The sequence below is a fragment of the Opisthocomus hoazin genome, chromosome 1 (genome assembly GCF_030867145.1).
Source record: "Opisthocomus hoazin isolate bOpiHoa1 chromosome 1, bOpiHoa1.hap1, whole genome shotgun sequence".
Lineage (NCBI taxonomy): Eukaryota > Metazoa > Chordata > Aves > Opisthocomiformes > Opisthocomidae > Opisthocomus > Opisthocomus hoazin.
This window is the reverse complement of record NC_134414.1, coordinates 34,155,060-34,174,871: the sequence shown is the minus strand read 5'-3', so window position 1 is coordinate 34,174,871 and position 19,812 is coordinate 34,155,060. Positions and strand designations below refer to the sequence as shown.

Genomic DNA, 19,812 nt, shown 5'->3' with positions numbered 1-19,812 from the left:
CTTTCTTATTGTAATCACTTTTACCTCCTTTATAGATGGATTTCATCCTGTATTTCTATATTCAAGACTGTCAAGAGCTTTACCAGTAAAGCCTTGAGATGCATGTTGGATATCCCACCAGGATAGAGGCACCACACTTTTTCCATCCCCCTGTTCTTGCACTGTGTTGACTTCCTTTCATAGGGATTGATTACATTTTTGGGCTTTTAAGTAACTTTTTGTCTGCTTCTTCACATAAGTTCTTTTATGTCCTGCTTATCTCTTTTGGGGGCATGTCATTTATTTACCACCTGAATTGTCCAGTAATCTGCTGATATCAGGGAACAGAGAGTCTGATGTGAAACACTTTCATGTTCTTTAGGTAGTGATTTCAGTATGACACCTCATGAGGGATTTTGTTCTTTAGGAAGTGCAGTCACTGCGTTGTTATAGGTTCTACAATCAGTGATTGTAAGATTGTATAATTGATTAAGAATAGATGTTTAAATAAAGCTATTGTCTCTTAGTGTTGGCCTTAGTAGTGGGAAGTTAGCCCCTTTACTAAATAATTCCAAACCATTTTTCACTTCCCTGCATAGCTGAATCTCATGGAAATAGTAGAAGACTCCACCCTAAGATGCAGTATAGGAGGAATTAATAGCCATAGGGCAAAAGAATGATGCTGGAGTAACTGCATCCTGCTCTGCTTCTACAAGCTTGCAAACAGGGGTTCTTCTGACTTTGGAGAAACTTTTGGGCTATTCCCCCTTTTTACCTATTTTGATTAGTTTTCAGTTTTCCAGTGCTCAAAGCCAACTCCTTTAATCTGAGCTGAGCAAGGCTGATGTGCTTTTTCTGTCTCTGGAGGGGAAAATTCTGAGGTATATCCGACACACAATCTGGGTGATTCTCCATTTTGATCTGCAGCTTAATTCAGTCCCAGAAAGCCACCAAAGTGGATCAGAAGTCCCATCTGAGATCACAACGAAGAATTCATAACTATGAATATATTAGGGTTTTTTTTTAAAATTCGTTCCCAGATTGCTGGAGCGTGTTATTGAATATTCATTGGGAAACAAGCTGGGAGCTATCCAAGAAGGGGAGGGAGACTCACTGCCTTACTCCTTCCCTCTGATTTGTGCTGATCCATTGCCAGGCTTTAACTTTACAAGGTTTATTTTTATTGATTTTCAACAATAAACAGTGGGAGTATCTACAATAAAAGATTTACAGCACATCACGAGGAAATACAACTCCCTACCAAATATTATATTGATCCATTCCCAGATGCTACTGAAAGAGTGCATAAAAGCCCAAATCAAGTCCAGTGATGAAGAACTTCCTCTCTCTAGTGACAGATGCGTATGACTGTTATGTCTTCAGAAGACAATAAAAGGGAAGGGAGTGACTCGGCTTCTTTGACCGTATCTTCAACAGCCCAGTTAAATCTGTCAACTCAATGTAATCCACATAAATAATTTGGGAACCGAGGGAACTGCTAGTGCGTCTGAAGATTCTCATTCTTTGAAGCTGCCTCTCCTGCTGCAGTCAGGCCATAATTAGTCACAGAAGGGCTTGTTGTGACTAGTAAATGGATGGACCAACAATGATTTGAATAGTCTGGAACCAGCTGGAGATATGCCTGGAGCTCTGAATATTCTCAAATGGGTGGGTAGGATGTAAATCAGTAGTCATCGCATAAAATACAAATAAATCTGACTTCTATTAAAAAAAAAGGACAATGTCGGTTTTCTAGACCATCGTGCAGTTTCTGCTGAAATAACCCCCTGAAGTGTGATCCGATGTCTAAATTTTTCCAAGAATCCTTCCTCCATTTCTATTCTGTTTCCATTCTAATGCAATGGTTCAATAATTGGTGGCTTCTTTCTGGTCAGAAAGATGATGAATGTAGCCCTAAAGGTTGGAAAGATTAATGTGTACAAGTCTACTTTAGAGAATTAATTTAGGGCTTTGCTTTCTAAGCAAGTTTCTGCTATGCCAGTCAGCTGAGTGCCTGCTGAAACTCTGAAGACTTGAACGTTGCAACATTGTTCCATCCTGATTCTCCATTGGAAAAAAAGACAAGAGATTGGAAACACCATGTCTCAGGTTTCACTAGCACTTTGGAGGCAGGAACTCAATTTTCTCTGAATTTCAAAGGCAGTTTGTAGCTTTCATTGAAAGCTTTCTGAAAAGGCTGGTCTATGGTTTTTGGTTTTGTTCCCCCATGATAACTAAACTGAGTAATAAAATAATTGCTGACATACCATTTTATTTACAATGTTGCATTCAACAATAAACAGACGGCTTGCTGATCCTTCTGTCCTTTAATCTTTGCATCTTTTTACTGTGTCTTCAGCTCACTCCTTGGCCTGGTCACTGGTGGAATAGAGGAAGAGGATACATGATAAGGGCAAGCAGAGATCCACAAAAGAAAGCAGACCCATTTCTTTCCCATTGCACAGAGGCAGTTAAGGAATAAAATTCAGCTGGAAAGAGTCGCTGCCTTTGTGGGACCAAAGAGACACAACTTACTGTATTGAAGAGAGGACAGTTAACAGAGCTGTCAGAAACTTCAACGCCACCAAACAAGGAAAAGCAGATCTTATAGGGGTGAATTAATGGGTGGGTGATAGCTGCTAAAGGAACGTGGAAAAGGCACAGAATGACTTAGATGGGAGACTTCAACGTTCACGAGACTATAGGGACATTTCATTTTTTCCCAATGTGTTAGGTAAGTGGATCTGCAAAACATTTTACATCAATAGCTTGCACACCTGAAGAACAAAATTTCTCTCTCAGAGATCAGTTCTTCATCTGTGCTATGAAGTGAAACATTGCAGGATCCAGACATAAGATGGGTTAATTGTGTTGATAGCGCACATCTGGAAACAGAAGCAAAGCTTTTGGTGGCCAGATAGACAAACTGAACATCAGAATACCAGCACTGCTTTGGCAGCACTGGGGTTATAAGCCTCCTCGATAACTACTGGATACGTCCTGTTGGTGGCCTTTGTTCCAATCCCAGTTGCAGTATGGTGAGCAGTAACCTGATTAGTAAGCTCAGAATTTTCCCGTAAACTGGAATTGTATCTTCCAGAACAGAGTGGTTTACATTATGTTTTCCCCATTTGAAAATAGATCCTTAAGCCATATAATTTTCCTTTGCTACCTATGATTGTTCAAAACATTATCTTCTGAAGATGGCTCAGTAAACTGTGGATCCCTGGAACACGTTAATGGCTTAATGATTAATATGGCCATGTCAAGTATGTAAATGAAAAATTGTACCTACATGCCCCCTGATGTAATCGAGATCCTTCTCCCATCTTTGGTTAGGCTAATGATGTTTTCTGCTGTTATTCAGTAGGAGTTTTCTTTGGCAACTGAAGTATGATGCAATCCAGAGTTCACTGGTGTTCATATGCGGTCCCAAAATCTCTACGGATACATGTGGAAAAGGATGGGCAAAAGATCACCTTTTTGCTAGACTCATCTTTTATTTCAGAGACTCGCTGCAGAAGCTTAGCTGGAAAAATCACAGAATCACAGAATGGTAGGGGTTGGAAGGCACCTCTGGGGATCATCTAGTCCAACCCCCCTGCCAAAGCAGGGTCACCTAGAGCAGGCTGCACAGGACCTTGTCCAGGCGGGTCTTGAATATCTCCAGAGGAGGAGACTCCACAACCTCCCTGGGCAGCCTGTTCCAGTGCTCCGTCACCCTCAGAGGGAAGAAGTTCTTCCTCTTGTTCAGACGGAAATTCCTGTGCTTCAGTTTGTGCCCATTGCCCCTTGTCCTGTCGCTGGGCACCACTGAAAAGAGTCTGGCCCCATCTTCCTGACACCCATCCTTCAGACATTTATAAGCATTTATAAGGTCCCCTCTCAGCCTTCTCCAGGTTAAACAAGCCCAGCTCCCTCAGCCTTTCCTCATAGGAGAGATGCTCCAGTCCACTAATCATCTTTGCAGCCCTCCACTGGACTCTCTCCAGTAGTTCCTCATCTTTCTTGGGGAGCCCAAAATGCACCAACAGGCACAGGGACACTGGTGTGGCTGCTCCGTTGGCTGTACTTCACCCTATAAGCTGTGCTGCAGCAGTCCCTTGTGCTTAGCTACTGAAAGCCTGTCACATGCTCCCACTCAGCTTCCAAGGTAGGCTTTGAGACTGAACAGAAAAGCTGAACATCACATGAAATTACACAAGGCTAATGGAATATCAGTCTGCTATGGTTCTGATCATCTATATTCTGTGAAGGATCTATACTGACTTTTTGTCTACTCCCAGTGTGAAGATATAGCCATGAGTGGAAGATCTAATGACATTCTTAGGACTTGACATCCAGAGCATTCAGGATATAAGTATGTGGACTTCTGTTCTTCTGAAACAAATGGTGACAGGCATACAGATCTTCTACTGGAGGCAATGACTCCTGCTACAAAGACCACACAGCTCCTTTGGGCTGGGTGGGTAACAAGGTGGAAATAACCCTTTTGAAAGAGCAGGGCATTTTAACCTCGTGGTGAAAAACTTCTAGCTGAAAACATTACTCCATCTGATCTTTCAGATGTATGTATTCACATCTCTTGAGATCTGGCACAGCCAAAGCAAACACTATGCTGGAACTGAGTCATTACCACCATTTTCCCTCCCTTTTTAAAAGATAAAGCGAGATCTCATTTCCATAGGAAGAGAAGTGATGTTACTAATGGTCTAACAGGCTCTCATTAAAACGCCCTGGGACAGAATGGAGTCAATGAGTGATTAAAATTGAAAACACAAGCCTGTCTCTGTGGCAGCTGGTAGGCACTAACCTGTTATAAAACCACTTCAGTGGTTGAAAGGAAAAGGTGGAACATCCTGAATATTCCAGATCAAACAGTCAGACACTCTGCCACACTGATGGAAGAAGCAGTTAGACTGCTACATACAAGAAGGTTTGTTTTTTTTTTTCTCTTTAAGTCTCGTGCTGCTTTGCTGGAGGGCATGTAGGTCTGCAGGGTTGGAAAGCCTGTGCTTGGGACCTGGTGTTTACCCTCTTCGGGACCTAAGAATAGTGTGCACAACACTGTCTATACAAACAGATCACAAAAACAGCTGCTCGAATTTCAGAAAACCCACAAAGAAGTTGTCTTTATAAAGATGTCCATCTTTGGAAAAGTTGTTACTGCTAAAAATGGTCTCTGCTGCACCATATCTAAATTCCTCCCTAGATGCCTTTGGCAATTCTTACCATTTTAAATTAGTATTTTCAAATATTAATTAATAAGACCCTATTTAGCTCATATGGCTTCATAGTCTGGGACCTTAATTTTGGGACAGCTGCTCTTTCTGCAGCAGAGATAAAACTTTGTCTTCCTTTTGCTCCGTATTGATTTTTTTGCTGTTATTGGAGATCATGTTCTAGTCTGATGGCATTTCGTAACGGTTTTGGTATTTGGTAAAACTGTACTGCTAATTTGATCTTTGAAGGCTCTGTATTCACTGGATGCAGGTATTGGGTTAGGTGCTGCCTTGTAGTGAGAAACAGAGAATGAAACATGGACATGGATGCTACTCTGACAGCTGACGACTTGGCAACAACAGGCTTTCTTTGAAGGCTGAAGTTGAAGGTCCGGACGGCACCTCAAGGACCACTGGCGTTCAGGAAATGTTAATGAGAATACAGAGATGCTGAAAAATGCAGGAAGTTCCCATCTCTATAAGCTACCCTAGTGTGAACCACACCTGAACTCTCTACCTAGCGTAGTATGTCCAGCTAAAGAGAACCTTACAGAAGAACCTTTCAGTCCTCTTCTGGTTCTGACTGAGCATAGGAATATTCTCTGTGGAACTAGTCCAGCCAGATGCTGGAAACTTACAGAAAATGATCTATTGGTACCAGCAGAGTAGAGAACGGTTGACTCAATACCAAAGGCTGGACATCCACGGAGGCTCATGAGGGGTGATTCTGAACCCGATTTGACAGCGGGGTGCTGGATTGCTCCATCTGCTTGCAGCTGGAGGATCCAAAGGCAATTTGACCTTGCCAAAATTAGTTTTGGCGTCATTGTTAATGATAATTTCTGCTCTAGCATCATGGTTGCTGAGGGATCCAAGACCACGTATCACAAAGTATCCAAGGTAATTCCAACCCTGCATCATCGGACAGGTTTGAGTTATGCTGCTTCTAAGAATAATTTATGTAGGAGAAAATCAGGATCTGTTTTGCAAATGTTCTGTTCTTCGTCACCTTCTAATCAAGGTCTAGCCACGTTAGGAGACTTGCTGACAGCCTAGGGGAAGAAGTGGAAACAGCAAATTAGTTTTGTCCTTTCTCAGTGTTTCTGCTCAGGTGAACTGGAACCAGAGGCCAGGTGCCTGTATCACTTGTGACATCTTGAGGCAAGATGTTTTGCTTGCTCCGCTTTCTTAGAAGATTCAAGTAAAACTCATCAAGCCAAGTAAAATATATCTTATGTGGATGGGCTTTAATGACACCACTACATGACACAGTATGAGAATGCTAGGGGGGTCGTGCTCATTCATGGGGTATACATCGATACAGAATTCCTCCTGGGCTAAAGCTGTTTCTCCAACAGAAAAATAACAGAAATGCTACGATTTCTAAAACTAAATCCAATCTTAACAGTTATTTAAGTGTCAATATAAGTATAAATTAGTGAATAATAAAAGACTACCTGGTATATCACTGGCTAATGGAAAGCTCTCTTGGTAGCCAGTGGGCTGGAGGAGGATGGCAGGATTAACACAGCCCTTGCACAATGACAGACAGCTATTGCTTTCACAGGTGCTGCTGAACGATGTTTTCCCCTACCAACGGCTGCACGCAGTGCCCGTGTACCAACGCACAAACACACATGGAGAAGAATTCCAAGTATTCTTGAAGACATTTGAATCCAGGAGGTTTTTGGGTTTGTCTATGTAGTACCAAGAGGAGGATGAAAGAAACTGGCAAAGGAAAAGAAGCTGAATATAAATTACTTGGTTTTAATATAAAGGGTGACAGGGAAATTCCTATCCCAAGGACATGCTTTATGGGGAATCAGAGTAGTTTCACCAGGCTTAGACATCTCAAAGGAAGAGCCTGTTGGCAGCCTGAGAAACTCAAACACCATAAATCACCAGGACATGATGCTATTTTTACAAGAACTCTGGAATAAATGTGAAAAGTAAAGATACAGTCAAGAATTTGTCAATTACCATTAAAAATATCTACTTCTCTGGACAACTGCTCAGAGCTGAAGAGAAAAAGGTGCAGTTTTAGAGGTAAATGATTGAGGATACTTTCATACCATAAGGCAGTACCTTTCTCAGGCTACTTTATGCCTGAATAAGCATAAAATCATGGGATCATAATATCACAGCTTTACAAGTAACCTCTATGTTCTAAGCTACTAGAGTTGTTGAACAAAATAAAAATTATAGATATTCCAAGAGCCTTGAGGAAATCCTAAAATTTAATCCCAATTTGGAAATGGACTAAGTAACCACTCCTCAGAAGAGGAAAAATGTTGTATTTTTTTGGATCAGGGTAAGTTATTTGAATCTTCTTCCACCTAGAAGAGGCTCTTATCAATTCCACTAACTTGGGAGGGAGATTGTAAACCTTCCTGTCAAAAAAAAAAAAGAAAAAGAAAAAAAAAAAGGAAAAAGCCTCCTCAAACATTTTAAAAAAAGGAAAATAATTGACAGTAGAGTGAAAGAGGGAAGAGGTGAATCCCCTTGCTGGTTGTTGAACAGCCATGAAATTCTTTAATGTTGCTAGTTGCTCCCTGCTTTCCCTCTTCAGCAGCTTGAGAGAAAGTAGGAGCATAAAGCAGTTTAAAGCCACCTTTACTGGTGCTCTCTTTAGCAATAAAAAACAGAACTTGGGCATAACAGAGGTCTGTGATGCAATTCACAAATATTCAGTTATCTCAGTGTTCATCTACTGGAAACATAAGGTATTCCTTTAGTGAGCTTTAATGGGTACTTATATTTATTGTATGCTCATTTTACTGTTATTTCATGAAACATCTCAGGAAAGGTATATGGAACTTGCAAGGAACTGCACAGTTAGTCCAATAAAAGCAAATTCCACTACCCTTTGAAATCCTACCTGCAGCTTGCTTTCATCTGCTAACGGTAATAGTTATCACTGCCAACAACCTTTGAACATAACTGTTTCGTGACTTCTATTCTTTTTTGCACATATCCTTGATTTAACAGGAAAGATGGGGAACATCTGTGGGCAACTTCCACAGGGCACTTTTTCGGAAGCATAAGATGTCAACTTGAATCCCCTCGGGCTTCTGAAACCCAGGTTTTCCGTTTTACAGAAGAATCCTCTTGCCTTCAGATTTCCTCAGCCAGTTTTTCTTAAACTCTTCTGATGGATTTTAGCAAGTCATGACAATTTTTAAGCAGCTCTTTGGTCTCTCCCTGTCTTTCCCACTCCTCCTCTTCAATCACAGCATGTATTCTTACATCCTTACTCTGTTTTTTTCGCTAACTGTTCTAAGATATCTGATTACAATTGATTTTTGAATGTGTACCAAAGGGGAAAAAAGAAAAGAAGAGTCCTTAAGCACTTTGGCTTTCTTGGCAGCATGCTAGTCTTCTGTTCTGTGTTCTAGTAGAAGATGAATTCTCACATCAGTTTACTACTGTTACAGCTATGGATTTTTAGCCACAAATCAAATTCTTCGAAAGAAGATGAGCTTTTACAACCTGGGCCATACCTGATGCAGAAAAGACATCACCTCTGTACTGTCTGTCACAGAACAGAAGATCCTGTGCCTCTGAGACAGAGTTCTTCCTGGAACCTTCCTTGGGTCATCCATTCCCACCACAGACAGTGCCTTTTAAGCATGGATATCTCACCAGATTCTAGAAATAACTGCTTGCATGCATTCATACAGTACCTACAGCATTCCATCACCACATGGGTATAGTTACCATTACAAGGCAGATTTTAGGTTCCCTTTACAAACACTTAAAAAAAAAGCCAAAATACCTAATACATATCCTTCAATTACCCAGTATTTTATACATTTATTTCTTTTGAAGAATAGGGTTTTTGGTTTCTTAACACATGGGAAAACACAAACTGGAAGTAAGCAGCTAGTTGCATTGGTAGCAACTTAAACCACATGCAAAGGAACAGATTAAAGCAAAACAAACATGAATAAAAAACCCCAAGCCACTTGGTAAAACTGTACCTTGTTAAACAGCAGAGGCTCTCATAGACATGCCTGCCAGAAAGCCACAGTCATTAAATAAGGCTGGAGCCTATACCTGGCTAGTTCACTGCTAGCTTACAAACTTTTATGTTTTAAAATCTATTACCTGTATTCTGGATAGAAGTTTATCTAAATACTTTGCATTAGCCAGGCTGTAAATGGGGACAGTAAATCTTAAGTTTTCATCACAATGACAAAGTACTGTTCTACATTTTCACTGCAGCTCTTTAAAAACAAGCTTCTATAAAGACATTAAGAAACGGAGTGCAGATACTCTAACCAAGCTTTGATATTTATCTTATACATAAGCAGGATAAAACTTGATTCAATGGTAATTTTTACAAGTGCACACAATGCCCCCCCCCCATCCCTTCTCTATTTGTGATATGGGAATGAAAAAAATAGCTTGTTGAGTGCAATGAATTGCTGAATTCAAGCACAATTTATTTCCACAGCAATATAACCAACAGGGGGCTGTCTGGCTACATGATGTTATCGACTCTAAGTGAGATCCTTTTTCTGACTTCACAACCTACCATCCATGCACGCTTCCTAAAACTAGTGGTTGCACAGGTCATGTAACAGATTTCATACCTCCAGAACAGGAGAACCTTTTCATCTTTGTCTGATAGTACTGGAAATTCCTTATTTTTGTGTCTGAAATTTCATTCTACATAGATGGATAATATAGCTTATATATTTATTGATACGTCTGAAAATAACAGACATTGCTTATTGGAAAAGAGGGAGACTTTCACATTGTCTTGATGGCAGGAAAGGTGTGTCACAGCTGTTTCCACATGCTAAGAAACTTTCTATGTGAGCATTTTTGTGTTAGTTTCGTCTGTAGACACCAGTCTTCTGTAGAAGGAAAGTGGCAGACCAAGATGTTGTTAGCCTCTTTAATACTGATTTGAAGAGCAGACAGGCAAAGTCTGTCTGTAGGAGTATCAAGAAAGGAAGAATAAGGCCCTCAATATTCTTTAAATTAGTTTAAGCAATGGAAATTAACTCTAATACTGGACTGCCATTCTCAAGAGCAGAGGGAACTGTTCCTTGGTGCCAGCACTGTTGCTCACGCGGCAAGCACATTCAACTGGCTGAGCTTACCAAAAACTAACCCAAAGTCATTCAGTGAAACCACTGTGGAAATATCAGAGCCAGGCTAATGTTGAAGGAAACAGGAAGACTGTGTCAGTCCCAAACCTGTCTGGCTTGAAAATCACAGGACTGTAGAACCATAGTCGTATATTATTGTTGACTATTCTAACTGCTCCAAAAATATAATCCCTGAAGCTTTTCCTTTGCCTTTATTTCAATAAAATACTAAAAATGTATACATTTGAGACTTCATATTCTATAATTTATGCCTTATATAGTTCAAATTTTATAATACTTAAGTTTTTTTTTGAAGTATTTTATGAGAGATTCCAAAATATTTTACTTTTAAAACCACTTCAAAGTGTAAAAGCTGCTGACAGAAGGTTCTTTTATAGGTAATAAAGCCACATGCTTGCCCTGCAAAAACCATAGGGAAACGTGAAACTTTCTATCTATGGCTGTTTCCTACGGCTATAAACAGCAGAAGCAAACATTACGGATATATTATTCCTATCTCTCAACAGAAGCTAAGTAAGTCAGCCTCTAGCTACTCTGCACTGTATACTTAGGATGGAAGATTCAAACTCGATAAATGATGTTCTAATTAATTTGTTAATTTCAGAACTTTTGAACATAGGTTTCAAATATTACATTAAGACACAGAAGCAATACTAGATAAATTTCATTTGATATATTAGTGTGGCCAGCAGGCCGAGGGAAGTGATTCTGCCCCTCTGCTCTGGTCAGACCCCACCTGGAGTCCTGCGTCCAGCTCTGGAGCCCTCAGCACAGGAAAGACATGGACCTATTGGAGCGGGTCCAGAGGAGGCCACAAAAATGATCAGAGGGCTGGAGCACCACTCCTGTGAGATAAGGCTGAGAGAGTTGGGGCTGTTCAGCCTGGGGAAGAGAAGGCTGCAGGGAGAGATCTTATTGCAGGCTTCCAGTACCTGAAGGGGCCTATAAGAAAGCTGAAGAGGGACTTTTTACAAAGGCATGCAATGACAGGGCAAGGGGTAATGGCTTTAAACTGAAAGAGCACAGACTCAGATTAGATAGAAGAAATTGTTTACCCTGAGGGTAGTGAGACACTGGCACAGGCTGCCCAGAGGCGCTGTGGCTGCCCCCTCCCTAGCAGTGTTCAAGGCCAGGTTGGACAGGGCTTTGAGCAACCTGGTCTGGTGGAAGGTGTCCCTGCCCATGGCAGGGGACTAGGAACTGCATGATCTTTAAGGTCCCTTCCAACCCAAACCATTCCATGATTCTACGATTCTGTTAACACAGAGCTATTACAAGTGAATCAAATTTGGAAAAAATCCTGAGTTGTTGCACCTGAGAGACATTAAATAAACTTCCAACACAAATAAAGTTTAATTTATAGTGAAATAGTAATGCCCCAGTGATATTAGCCCCCTTGCAGAAAGATGAACAATGTCACTCGTGCCACTGCATTTTCTCCATCATTTTTTCTTATTTCTGTTTGTAGTTAAACATTTTCTTCTGATACACACAACTGCCACCTTCAAAAAAGAGATTCATACAAATGTCAGACATAAGTCTTCCTTCAAATACATTTTAAACTTTTGTTTATTTTAAATGAAGAATTGCTGCTCTGCTTCAAGTTAAACTGTGGTTAAATAGTAGATCTCCCCTTCAGATATATTTCTATCAATCATTTTTTGTGACTTCTATGACAGGAGGTGGTGATAAAGAACATAAAGGGAGTCTAAATATTTCAAATTTGAAGCATTACTGCTAGTATTGCTACCTGATCAGGAGAGACTTCCCCCAACACTTAAGAAGATACCATGATTAAGGGAAAAGCTGAAATATTTTCAGATCTCTATCTGAATATCAAGCACAGAACTACTCTCACTCAGTAAAGTGTGCCACATGCAGTACCAAGAAAAATGCTTTGAAATTTTAAGACCAACAGCCTGTAGAAGTCCTAAATACACAGGTGTAAGTCACTTTATATTTTTAAAGGTGCACTGTTTACTACTCTACATAAGAAAGTAAGTGTTACAATTTAACTAGTTCATTCTTTCTGCAACATAGATCTTTACAGGTAAATTTATTGTAAAATATGCTGAAGTTCAAACATGAACATTACCTTTACCATATAAAAGATTCTGCACAATACTGAATGTGTTACCCATGAAACCACATTCCAAAAATGGGACAAACAAGTGTTTAATTATTATAGCTGTATATGCTAAATGAATCAGTGACAAGATAGGACACGAATCAGAGTATTTTGCAGCTTACAGGACTGGACGAACAGCCCATGAATCAACAACATGGAAACTCTCTGTTTCTCAGCTTGAGCTGGTAACAAGGAAAGTTGACTGCTGATCTGGTCTTTCAAAGATGCACAATACTCACCTCCTCCTCTGCAATCAGAATTAATAAATGCCATACAAAATTCCATGAAGGAACGCATTACTGTAGTATAGCTACTAAACAAAAGTGGGTTGTTTTTTTTTAAACAAACAAAAACCCAACAGCCCTTCAGATAAGTACTTATTACCTCTATTTTAAATGTGACATAGTGGTGTACAAACTACAGTAGAATGCAACAGTTTGAGGTACCCTGTTTAAGACGACGGGAGACTATCAGCAGACATAACATTACATAGCATTTGAATTCAAATGACAAGTCCTAAGAAGCTTAGCTGCAAATGTGAACAGCCAGTGTTTCCATCAGACATAAGGGTCTTCAGTCAGACACCTCTGAAGCGAGGAATACAAACAGTATGAAAACAATGGCCTGGTAACTTGTTTAGCATCATACAGGAATAAAGGCAGAAAAATAAATATCACATCCAATTCTTAGGAATTCAAATTTGCCATAACCATGAAGACATGTTTTCCTCTACTTGCAGTCTTTTGTTCCATCACCTACAGATTTTTCTACCAATCTCAGCAGCGCCTATAGCAGGGTAAGGCTTCTTGCTTGCACAGCTCACAAACTTCGCTGGCTCAGCACCACAGCAGGCCAATCCAGTCATTAGATTATATATTCTGTATGATCATGAAGGTTGCTTTATAGTACACTAAACACAAGAGAGCAAATGAAGATTGCAGAATCTTAAAGCAGGAGTTATCTAACTTCTTAGTGTTTCATTTTGTGATCTTCATGTTCTTATTACAGTTTTTACACTTAAGTTATTAGGATGTGTTTTGGCTTTTTCCCTCAAAATCATTTTCCCCTTTGAGTTCCAACTCCCATATTAGTTGAAACATTTTATTTACTTCACAAAGGGCCACAAAGACGATGAGAGAACCGAAGCACCTTTCACATGAGGAAAGGCTGAGAGCTAGGACTCCAGCCTGGAGAAGAACAGGCTTGTGTGTGCGTGATCCTATCAAAGTTTAGAAATGCCTGCTGATGGGGGAAAGGGAGAGTAAAGAAGACATAGCCAGGCTCTTCTCTGTCGTGTCCAGTGACAGGACAGGAGTCAACAGGCACAAAATGAAATGCAGGAAATTCTGTCTGAACAGGACAGGTTGCAGAGTCTCCATCCTTGAAGATATTCAAAACCTGACTGGACACAGCCCTAAAAAACCTGCTCTGCCTGACCCTGCTTGGATCTCCAGAGGTGCCTTCCAACCTCAACTACTCTGCTATTTTGGGATTTCTTTTCAGGACAAAAATTCAAGAAGTAGCTGAGAGCGCTAATAAGATTGCCCTCTTCTGTGCAGAATATGATGAGGGAGATGAAATTGACAGTGATTTCACAGATGACAGCACAATCTACTAAACAGCATGCATTCTCTTCTGGATCTGAAGTGCAGAGCGCTCTAGTGAATGTTAGGAATGATCTGAGGTGTACAAGCCCCATTCCCCAAGCCTGACTTTTCTCTTTGCCTCAGGGCAGATCCCTTCTGTCAGGCTGCTGCTTCTTTCAATTTCAAGAAACAAACAAAACTCCCAAATCTTTGCCCAACCTGTCCAAATCCTTCCAATTTTCCAGTTCCTCAGATCTGTCCTTCCCCTATCGGTTCTCAGCTCCAACCTTTCAACATCAGATTTTTAGACATGGCCCTCTCACTAGCTGTCTTCAGTCCTATGCAGCTACAGTCGCAGTTTATTTTCAAGCAGGCCTATCTTTTGTTTCCCTTTTATATGAAATTAAGCATCTTTCTCCCATACAGTTCCTTAGCCTAGCAGAAAATGAGCAGCTGAACTGACAACAGTGAGCCTTCCTTTCTTACATCATGCACAATCCTTAGGACCCCTGAGCTGCAATGCAGAGGGAATTCCATTCAGCCACAGACTATGGTGCCGCTCATGCAGGTAAACCTCTGGAAAATACAATTGCTAATATTATTTAAGACAACCGTAAACTGTGTGAGAAACAGGATATTCGTCTCAAAGGTTTATGAACTGAATAATTTCAATAGGCCTTCATAAGCACTTGAAGTAATTTTCTTAATCCAGATGGGAACTTTGGTTCCTCAGTTGAGCTCTGGTTCTGCAAATGCTCAAATTGTATTTTCATCACCTCACTAAACTGTTATAAGCTGCTAGGGCCACCAAACAAGGCAGTCCAACCTTTCCCCTTCTTCTTCCCACTCCCTGCCATCCCCTGCCTTGTGCCAACTATAGGGGTTTGCATGGTGAACCAGAAGGAAGCAGCCTGTTTTGCTATTCACACAAAGGCCTGCACTGGCACAATGAAGTAGTCAGGAACAAATGATTTGGCTGCTGGACTTTGACAAAGCAATGCAAATAGACTTATTTGCTGCATGCTCTCAGATCTTTCTGATCACCTCTTTAGATCCACATCTACTCATAGAATCCCAGAGAAAAACCCCATGTACATTAAAATACTGGATCTACAAAAGTAACAGGATGGATGGCCCTCGGCAAGCACCACAGTCTGCAGTGTGCTAACAAAAAAATCACTGACCTTTCAAAGGAGGTGAATAGTGGAAGAATAATGTCTTTTTCTCTTATAACCCAAAGAGTCTGGTCTTTTCAAGCATTTTTAAGATTTCAAATGGCTGAAATGTATGTGCAGGTCTTTAGTATTAAGCAGTTACAGGTAAGCAAATATAACATAGTGCAACTTAAAGAAGCCTCAGTGAGAAAGCTATCCAACTTTGAGCCAGATAGCATATTTTTTCTGAGTAGTTAAACTCATTTTGGCCTCATATTTTAAGAGACCTGTAGCAAGTAAATGTACACACAGTAGTGTTTACTTCATGAAAAGCTGCAGGCTATCTATTAGTGCATAGCTTTACTACTGAGAACTGCTCAGGTCTGAACCAAATCGGAAATTTTAGACATCGGTAATTTCACCAGTTCAAATCCATAGCTGAGGCAGGTAAGAAAAGTGTGATTTTTACCAGCGCATACACCAGACTGAAATTCTATATGGTCAAATAATGCAGATTTATGAATTATAACAGCTGGATTCATATTCATCTGCGTCATCTTTGTACCTGTGCAACTGCACCAGCAGCAGGCCTGTGAAGCCTGAAGTCAAAACAAATCATCAGTGCAGATAAGCTTTTTTCTCCTTTTAAAACATATATATGATGTATAGACTTGAATCTGTGAGCACTTATTTGAAGAAGCCGTGTGTATTTTAATGGTAAAATATAACAGGGCTAATAAAATATTAGCAAGTGATACTGAGTCATGATAGTGAAGAAAATAAAATCTTAAAAGGAAACACACTTTCAGATCTTGACTGTATCCAAAATTAGTGACATTTACATAACCATTAGTCTACATTTGACTCACCACACAGTTCTTGCATGCAGCTTTTAAAAGGAAAGAAGCCCAAGTAATTTCCATTCTCACTGCAGCAATTTCAATCGTCTCAATGAAAGATTCCCCTGCAAGAGAAACATCTTAGTGGAAGATGGAGGGGGGAAAATCAGTAAATTCAGTCAGATACAGAGTTTAAACATCTAACCATAAACCTGTTACCTGTCTATAACAGATACAGTGATTTAAGAAATGTTTAACAAGTTTTTTTTTTTAATTTTGGAAGACACTTTTGCTTTACGTGCTCACTTCGCTAAAAACATAACAAAACATTTCCCAGTTCCATTAAGAAAATGCTGTAAAAATGAACACAGTTTTAAGATTTTTAATAAAGAAATACTGTCATTTAAAGTAACACTATTTTTATAATGTTTTTATATGCATAAATATATATACTTACCAAAGCACTGTTAGAGAGGTGTAGCTTGAGGTGGCTCGTTTAATAAATTCAGCTTTCATGTAAACCAAAGCGTTCAGTTATATACATATATATATATATATCTAATCTGTATTTACCATCAGATACTATGAAGTCCTAAGTATTGTTTCTGAATAGGTGAAAATACAAATAAAAGCCAAGAAAATGTTCATAAACAATAAACATATAATTTCTAACAACAAAAAGGCATCAGAAAAACACATGAAACGTCCTTTTTTATGACTCACATGCAGAAGTGGCTAGCCTTACTTCAGCAGCACAGTTAATACTGGAGATATTTACAGTCTTAACACCAATATTTACGTGCTGCTAAAGTATGACAGACATCAGCATCACAAGATTGACTAATTCATAAATGATGTTTCTCTTCAGGATGATGGAATCCTTGTATTTTTGAGGCAGCACAATATGGCCTGCACCTTTTCAAAACCCACAAACCATTATGTGCTGCTACGTTATGCCAAGGTGTCTAGGATACTTCAAGGAAACAGAAATGTACACTGAAAGCAGAATTTTCTTACTGAACATTAGTTTTCATGTACTGACATCAGCTATATTAATAAACTACAAATGTTTATAAAACATTTGTCCATCACCAAACTGTACGATTATTTACAGTGCAGCCCTAGACTTTATTGCCAACTGTGCGCAATACCTTAATGGGACACGAACCAGGAACTGGACAATTGTGCATCTGATCAAAGGAACTAAAGATTATGCTGATGTTTACTCCAAAACAAAAAAGTCCAGGTTATTTTCTAATCTAACTTTTGGTCATCTGGAAACCTCTGATGTGAAAAAAACCCAACTTTCATATATAAGAGAATAAGAGCTAATTTCAGATTTAGCTTCTGTCAAGTACTGCATCAGTCCTCAAGCCGTTTGTTACCTCTGCAGGTTACCCTTGCCACAATTTTTGGGCAGACAGATTTACAAGTCCTTCTTAATCCATTTCAGCGAAATAAAAAAAAAAAATTAAAAACCCTGTAACAGATTGTTAGCAAGAGCAGTAACTTAACTGTTATTAGGAGCAGGAGTTCATCTGCCCCCAGCCTAAAAGGACCATGCTACTTTACTTGAAGAGGTAGGCAAGAGACTTGGAGTTGAGATCCCTGCCAGGCATCCTTTTCTTCTACTGAAGTATGTCAGCATTTTAAGTGTGCGCAGTACTTTTACTGGTTTCTGAGATAACATGAATTATGCTTTCTTTAACGCTTTTATACCACATTATTAAGACAAAAGCTTACAGACTAAAGACACAGCACGGACACAAGCACTACATTCCATTGTAATGAGCCTTCTAGTCGGTTAATGATAAAACAACTTCTGTAAATTAACAGGGCTATCTGCAAGCACAAGTCTGGCAAGCCACAAAGGGGGAAAGTTTGGTGAGTTCTCCTTTTCTCCCTACCTATTTTTGCTCCTACAATGATAATGCAGGACAATCTCTGCTAGAAGGGTCTGCTGCTACAAGTGTGCCAATTAAAGTGAGATTTGCCAGTGTAAGTTTACAGTAACCGCAGCAGCACTGAGATTTTTATATAGCTATCTAGGTACAAACCCTACTTTAGGAACTGTATGAGCCATTTCCAGTATATTTTATACACACATAACTATATTTACAGCTTTTTTCCCCGTTTTACTATCTATGTTTTTTAAATCGACAGCTAAAATAGGCAAGCTAGATTATATAGGCACAACTTACCCAGTACGTTGGTGAAGTAAAATCTGAATGCGAAGTCAAAATAAACCTAACTGTAAAGGTATGCTGTGGCAGTTGGTCTCCCTCTTGAAGGAACAGTGCTAGGCATAATCCAAGAGAGCAAGAGGTAAAGAAAAATCTCCACCATATATACATAACGTGGAAAGTGAAGATAAAGATAGGTGCCAGCAAAAATGCTATCCAGCAGTAAGAGATTTACTTAAACTTGTCTGGGAAAAGAATCTGAAATATGTTCTCCAGCAAGAGGAAACACTGCTTCTTACTTGTAGATTTACAAGACTGAAAGGGAATTATTTAAATATGAGAGCTGCAACATTTAATACCTTTGATAGCACATTTCTCATTTGTACGTTCAGGCCAAATTCTTCATCTGTAAACTTTGTTTAACTAGATACTGTTATTTCAATTGCCTAGTTGTTTTTAGCTTCTAGCTTAAGCATGGAGTTTTTTTCTGTTGCGTAAGTAAATCACTCTAAAATTAAACTACACACCATGAAATGAAGACTTGGCAGCACTATTATGCTATTTCCTACAGTAATTAAATTAGTAAGACAACTTGCAGGTAATTCCCCCCACCCACCGTAAAACATGAACCGAAAACCTCACAAGCATTAAAGGATTGGGGGGGTGGGGTGTATTTTTTTTTTTTTTTTTTTTAAAACTTCACTACCAAAAATGCCCCAAAACAAAACGGAAAACCCCAAACACAAGATGACTACATATTTTCTACATTGCTATTCAAAATATATTTTATCTGTAAGGAGAATAAGCAAGTTTTCACATAAATTCCAGATGTTGTATGTGAGAGAAGGGGTTCAAGAACAGGAAAAGGATGAAAGGAGGAAGACTAAGATAAAAAGTGTACCGATAGCTAAGCCAGAAATCTACTTAAATACAGGAGTTTCGGCACAAAGCTTTGTACCTTTATGTTTCCATCATAAAGCTAATATAGTCATGCTATCAAGAGTGCTTCTCCTACCTCTATGCTTGTGCCTTAAGATGGGGGTCTGTGGGTGAGAGACAGACAGACAGGAGACCTCAGTAAAAGCTAGCAATCACATATGCAGGCAGCTCCACTGGATCCCTCCAAGCCTCTGAAAGCGAGAGCTCTGCTGAGGAAGATGGAAGAAGAGAGGATTCTGAAGACGCGGAAACAAAATCCCATAGAAGCAGGCTCTTTACACATACACAGAAGTCAGGAATGCTGTTAGAAAAAATTAATTAAACTGTTTAATTTAAAAAAAAAAAAAAAAAAAAAAAAAAGGGTGTGTTTTTGCCATTGGGGTATTGCCAATCAAGGAAGGAGTCTTTCCCTGATTTCAGTATTTCTTAGTTGATTTATCAAATGCCAAGCCTAATATAAAACATCATGTTCAAATTTTATTGGTTTATGGTTAAGAGTTTATGACAACACCAAGCCCAGTTCAATCTCTTTCTGACCCCACCAAAACTAGCTACAAGTGAATTTCTGGGTACTATAACTACTAATAAACTCCTTAAATGCTAGTGTAGCTCCCAATAAGCTCCTAAAATTCTATGTAACGTACTGTATCTGAAAAGGTACC

The 19,812-nt window shown here is 39.5% G+C and overlaps 1 long non-coding RNA gene across 3 annotated transcripts in view; it reads right to left on the bottom strand.

Moving 5' to 3' along the window:
* Positions 1-670: 670 nt before the first annotated feature.
* LOC142361441 (uncharacterized) overlaps positions 671-19,812 on the bottom strand; it is a 63,834-nt gene continuing 44,692 nt past the window's right edge. For 2 of the 3 annotated variants that reach the window (XR_012764067.1, XR_012764066.1), the window contains 3 exons: positions 16,059-16,153; positions 3,275-3,420; positions 671-2,358 (listed from right to left, as the gene is read on the bottom strand). This is a non-coding gene — a long non-coding RNA (uncharacterized LOC142361441). Of the gene's footprint in view, positions 2,359-3,274; positions 3,421-16,058; positions 16,154-16,485; positions 16,755-19,812 lie in introns of those variants that run through there. The other variant, XR_012764068.1, reaches the window with a different exon arrangement.